This window comes from Leptodactylus fuscus, chromosome 3 (genome assembly GCF_031893055.1).
Source record: "Leptodactylus fuscus isolate aLepFus1 chromosome 3, aLepFus1.hap2, whole genome shotgun sequence".
Classification (NCBI taxonomy): Eukaryota; Metazoa; Chordata; class Amphibia; order Anura; family Leptodactylidae; genus Leptodactylus; species Leptodactylus fuscus.
The window spans coordinates 9277127-9283958 of NC_134267.1; positions in this window are offsets into that span (position 1 = coordinate 9277127).

Consider the following 6832-nt stretch of genomic DNA (forward strand, 5'->3'; position numbering starts at 1 on the left):
GCAAATTTTATAAGCAGAAACCCTGAAAGAGGATAAAATCCGGGTGCAGATCTGGACCTGAGCATATCATTTGTGATTTTTCTACCTATTAGAGAATTCTAAATGCGGTGAATTTTGGCAAATCATTCAATTGTTCTCACTTCCTCCTTTACTTAAAGGGATTCTACCATTAAAACCCTTTTTTTTTGTGGATAAGACGTCGGAATAGTCTTTAGAAAGGCTATTCGTCTCTTACCTTTAGACGTGATCTCCGCTGAGCTGTTCCTTAGAAATACCGGTTTTTACCGGTATGCAAATGAGTTCTCTCGCAGCGATGGGGGCGGGCTCCAGCGCTGAGGTGTCCCCACTGCCACCAGAGAAGTGTCTCCAAGCGCCGCCTCCTTTTTTCGTCCGCAGCGTCATTTTCAAAGTCTTCTTTCGCCTTGAAGAAGACATTGAAAAAGAAAATCTAATTTGCCTGGAAAAAGAGAACCTAATTTGTCGCAAAATTCTAAATCAATGAGAGCTATGAAGGAAGCTAAAAGTCACAGAGTTCTCCTCAAGCGGAGCTCAGGTGGATCATCAACGCCAACAACACGCTCATTATATGGCGTCCCAGCGAGCTGCTGAGTTGCCGGAACAATCACAGGCACAGAGTTGAGGAACGAGTTCAGCAGAGGGCTAGTTTGAGAGCTGTCGAAACACCCGAGAAGTCGGATCATCAACGCCAACAACACACTCATTATATGGTGTCCCAGCGAGCTGCTGAGATGCTGGAACAATCACAGACACGGAGTGTGGAACAAGTTCAGCAGAAGGACAGCTTGAGAGCTGCCAAAACACCTGAGCATGCGGATCATTGGCGCCAACAACATGCTCATTATATGGCATCACAGCGAGCTGCTTATAATGTCAGAATAATCACAGGCACGGTGTGAGGAACAAGTTCTACAGCAGGACAGCTTGACAGCTGCCAAAACACCTGAGCATGTGGATCATCGGCGCCAACAACACGCTCATTATATGGCGTCTTAGCGAGCTGCTGAGTTTCCGGAACAATCACAGGCACAGAGTTGAGGAACGAGTTCAGCAGAAGGCTAGTTTGAGAGCTGTCGAAACACCGGAGAAGTCGGATCATCGGCGCCAACAACACGCTCATTATATGGCGTCCTAGCGTGCTGCTTAGATGTCGGAACAATCATAGGCACTGCGTGTGGAACAAGTTCAGCAGCAGGACAGCTTGAGAGCTGCTAAAACTCCTGAGCATGCGGATCATCGGCGCCAACAACACGCTCATTATATGGCATCACAGCGAGCTGCTTAGATGTCTGAACAATCACAGGCGCGGTGTGAGGAACAAGTTCTGTAGCAGGACAGCTTGACAGCTGCCAAAACACCTGAGCATGTGGATCATCGGCGCCAACAACATGCTCATTATATGGCGTCCTAGCGAGCTGCTGAGATGTCGGGACCATCACAGGCACGGTGTGAGGAACAAATTCTGCATCAGGACAGCTTGACAGCCGCCGAAACACTGGAGCAGGTGGATCATCAACACCAACAGCACTCTCATTATATGGCATCCCAGCGAGCTGCTGAGATGCCGGAACAATCATGGGCACAGCATGAGGAGCAAGTTCTGCAGCAGTACAGCTTAAGAGCTGCCGAAACACTGGAGCAGGCAAACCATCGACGGCAGCAATTTGCTGAATATAGGCGGATCATCGACGCCAACAACATGCAGACGAAGTCGTGGGCCGAATTTAGTTTGCAGTAAAGCTTCATGGAATGCACTGATAAGCTTTTTGATATAATTCTGTTAAGACCTGATTCGCACTGGCAGTTTTTGGCGCAGTTTCATTGCAACAACTAAAATTCAAGGAATGTAAAATGCAAAAAAATGACTTCTATTTTTTGCTGTGTTGTGTGTTTTTGCAGATTGCAGGGGGCGCTGGAGTAGACACGCACAGGGTTGCTGGGTAGATCTGGCCGCTGCGCGCTCCGTCCTTAGCGCCTCTCGCCTCCGCTCTCCTCGCTGTATCTTTATAGAAAGTGACTAGCTCCACAGCTGCTGAAAGTTTTCTTAAGACTTTTTCTCTGGCAAAGACGTCTTCTCACCTGAATCCCCCTGACACAACCTGTTTCCACATCCTGTCAATACCCAAAGTGGGGGGCGGGTGGAAGCAGCCACAGGTAACTGTCACCTTTAGGCCCGAGAGGTGTCAAACTGGCTTTTCTCTCCTCTCCTCGGTGTCTGAGGACGTTCATTTCTCCCCAGGACGAATGTGCAGGAAGCCGCTCGGCTCCGGTCACAGACTGTGGCATGGGCTTGATGTAACAGGTTGTGAGGTTTGCTCTTTTCAGACGTGCGGGCTCAGCGCAGAGCCGTGCGTGGCTGTGACATGAGCGCACTTCGCCTGCCTCCTAGCAGCACACGTGAAGCTAAGACTCTTTGACACCTGCCATTTGAACCTTTTTCCTACTGAAAAATGTCATCCTTTTCCGACAAGCTAAAGACAGATATCTGATGGTTGTCTTCTATGAGGATGTTCTGGGGGCATGTGCTGTATAGATGAATAGACAGGCACCGGGACACGGGCGCCCCCCTCGCCGCCAATGTACCTGCCACACGACCGGCTTCACTTCTAACCTCCGTGTCTTGGGATTTGGGCTTTCCAGTGAATGTCGGCTTCACCTGTCACAGAACACATAGCGTCAACCTTTATTAGGACTGGCAGAGATACAGGGGGTGACAGGTGTTACAGACGCCGCCACCGTGCAGGGCTACCGGATCCGGGAGAGAGCTTCATTTAGTTATTTGCATTTTGGAAGGGATGAGAAACTTTTTGAATCATTTTATTTTGTTTGTTCTCCCCTAAATATACCTGGAAGTGTAACTGGTCGTCTTGTGAGACGTCTTCTAATCTTCTTGACCTGATCTTAGTCTTCTATACAGTGACATATATGCTGGGAGACAACCATTTATTAATGGCATAAGGAAAGTCACCCAGCTTTCCACAAACCCTGAATGTCAGAGGGATAGAGGAAGTGTTTCTGCCTGTCTATCTATCTATCTATCTATCTATCTATCTATCTATCTCCTATCTATCTATCTATCTATCTATCTATCTATCTATCTATCTCCTATCTATCTATCTATCTATCTATCTATCTATCTATCTATCTATCTATCTCCTATCTATCTATCATCTATCTATCTCCTAGCTATCTATCTCATATCTATCTCTCCTATCTATCTATCTATCTATCTATCTATCTATCTATCTCCTATCTATCTATCTATCTATCTATCTATCTATCTATCTATCTATCTATCTATCTCCTATCTATCTCTCCTATCTATCTATCTATCTATCTATCTATCTATCTATCTATCTATCTCCTATCTATCTATCTATCTATCTATCTATCTCCTATCTATCTATCTATCTATCTATCTATCTATCTATCTATCATCTATCTATCTATCTATCTATCTATCTATCTATCTATCTCCTATCTATCTCTCCTATCTATCTATCTATCTCCTATCTATCTCTCCTATCTATCTATCTATCTATCTATCTATCTATCTATCTATCTATCTATCTATCTATCTATCTATCTCCTATCTATCATCTATCTATCTATCTATCTATCTATCTATCTCCTAGCTATCTATCTCATATCTATCTCTCCTAGCTATCTATCTATCTATCTCCTATCTATCTATCTATCTATCTATCTATCTATCTATCTATCTCTCCTATCTATCTCCTATCTATCTATCTATCCATCTATCTATCTATCTATCTATCTCCTATCTATCATCTATCTATCTATCTATCTATCTATCTCCTATCTATCATCTATCTATCTATCTATCTATCTCCTAGCTATCTATCTCATATCTATCTCTCCTATCTATCTATCTATCTATCTATCTATCTATCTATCTATCTATCTCCTATCTATCATCTATCTATCTATCTATCTATCTATCTATCTATCTCCTAGCTATCTATCTCCTATCTATCTCTCCTATCTATCTATCTATCTATCTATCTATCTATCTCCTATCTATCTCTCCTATCTATCTATCTATCTATCTATCTATCTATCTATCTATCTATCTATCTCCTATCTATCATCTATCTATCTATCTATCTATCTATCTATCTATCTATCTATCTATCTCCTATCTATCTCTCCTATCTATCTATCTATCTATCTATCTATCTATCTATCTATCTCCTATCTATCTATCTATCTATCTATCTATCTATCTCCTATCTATCTATCTATCTCCTATCTATCTATCTATCTATCTATCTATCTATCTCCTATCTATCTATCTATCTATCTATCTATCTATCTATCTATCTATCTATCTATCTATCTCCTATCTATCATCTATCTATCTCCTATCTATCTATCTATCTATCTATCTATCTATCTATCTATCTATCTATCTATCTATCTCCTATCTATCTATCTATCTATCTATCTCCTATCTATCTATCTATCTCCTATCTATCTATCTATCTATCTATCTATCTATCTATCTCCTATCTATCTATCTATCTATCTATCTATCTATCTATCTATCTATCTATCTCCTATCTATCATCTATCTATCTCCTATCTATCTATCTATCTATCTATCTATCTATCTATCTATCTATCTCCTATCTATCTATCTATCTATCTATCTATCTATCTATCTATCTATCTATCTCCTATCTATCTATCTATCTATCTATCTCCTATCTATCTATCTATCTATCTATCTATCTCCTATCTATCTATCTATCTATCTATCTATCTATCTATCTATCTATCTCCTATCTATCTATCTATCTATCTATCTATCTCCTATCTATCTATCTATCTATCTATCTATCTATCTCCTATCTATCTATCTATCTATCTATCTATCTATCTATCTCCTATCTATCATCTATCTATCTCCTATCTATCTATCTATCTATCTATCTATCTATCTATCTATCTATCTATCTATCTATCTATCTATCTATCTATCTATCTCCTATCTATCTATCTATCTATCTCCTATCTATCATCTATCTATCTATCTATCTATCTATCTATCTATCTATCTCCTAGCTATCTATCTCATATCTATCTCTCCTATCTATCTATCTATCTATCTATCTATCTATCTATCTATCTCCTATCTATCTCTCCTATCTATCTATCTATCTATCTATCTATCTCCTATCTATCTCTCCTATCTATCTATCTATCTATCTATCTATCTATCTATCTATCTATCTATCTCCTATCTATCATCTATCTATCTATCTATCTATCTATCTATCTATCTATCTCCTATCTATCTATCTATCTATCTATCTATCTATCTCCTATCTATCTATCTATCTATCTATCTATCTCCTATCTATCTATCTATCTATCTATCTATCTATCTATCTATCTCCTATCTATCTATCTATCTATCTATCTATCTATCTATCTATCTATCTATCTATCTCCTATCTATCATCTATCTATCTCCTATCTATCTATCTATCTATCTATCTATCTATCTATCTATCTATCTATCTATCTATCTCCTATCTATCTATCTATCTATCTATCTATCTATCTCCTATCTATCTATCTATCTATCTATCTCCTATCTATCTATCTATCTATCTATCTATCTATCTATCTCCTATCTATCATCTATCTATCTCCTATCTATCTATCTATCTATCTATCTATCTATCTATCTATCTCCTATCTATCTATCTATCTATCTATCTATCTATCTATCTTATTATACATGTATGTATCCAATGAAGCATTGCAAATATTGCATCTTTTATGGATATGCAAATTAGCCAACAAGTGCCCTAGGGGCAGGACTGATTTACCAGAAGTATCTACAAACTCCTGCAGGTGCACGGACTCTCCTCTGGACTCACTTCCCAATGCCGCCCCCTTAGCTGTGATTGACATGTCTGCTCCTGCCTGCTTTACAGCTGTCTGTAGGCAACTCGGACAAATTAGGCCCCTCCTCCAATGCACTGGCTGGCTCATTTGCATATCCATAAAAAGAGGATTATCTCTGTATGGCTTCATTGGATTGTAACCACAAAGATATGTTGCAGATTGTTTTGGGGTGCATTTTTGGACCTGATGGACTCCCTTTAAAGAGGTTTTCCGGGGCTTATCAGTTGATGACCTAGCCTTAGGATAGGCTATTAATTATAGATTGGCAGGGCTCCGAGACCCGGGCCCCTGCTGGTGATCTGTTCAGAGAGGCTACCACGGTACATTTGTATAGTGCCTGTGTGTAATATTCAGCTCAACCCATTTACTTGAATGGGACTGAGCAGTGATGCGCTATGTGACCAATGAATGGGGCCTGTAAAGTAATGCGACTGCTGCTTCAGACACCTGATCCATGGGGGCCCCGGCGGCCGGACCCCTGTGAATCTTCAGTTAGTGATCTGTGCTGTGGATAGGTCACCAATTTAAGGGTCCTGGAAAGCAAGACCCCATCAGATGCAAAGTAGGAGCAGAAACTTTGTTGTTAGGCAACTCAGGGAGCTGCCCGACCCGGATTGGCCTTAAGACAGTCATGACTCAGGCACGCAGAGGCTGACAATGTTACTTGCAGCTCAACGGGCGGCAATTTCAGAGCAGATCTGGAGCACTTGTGACCGTCTATAGGCAAATCAAGCTCCGCCCCCTGTGCCCTTGCAGGCCTGTAGCCATAAAAAGATGATTATCTCTGCTTTACTTCACTAGTTTGTGGCCACCAAGGTATGTTATTGATTCTTAGAAGCCCCTCCATGGCACATTTATGGCTTCGGGAGACATT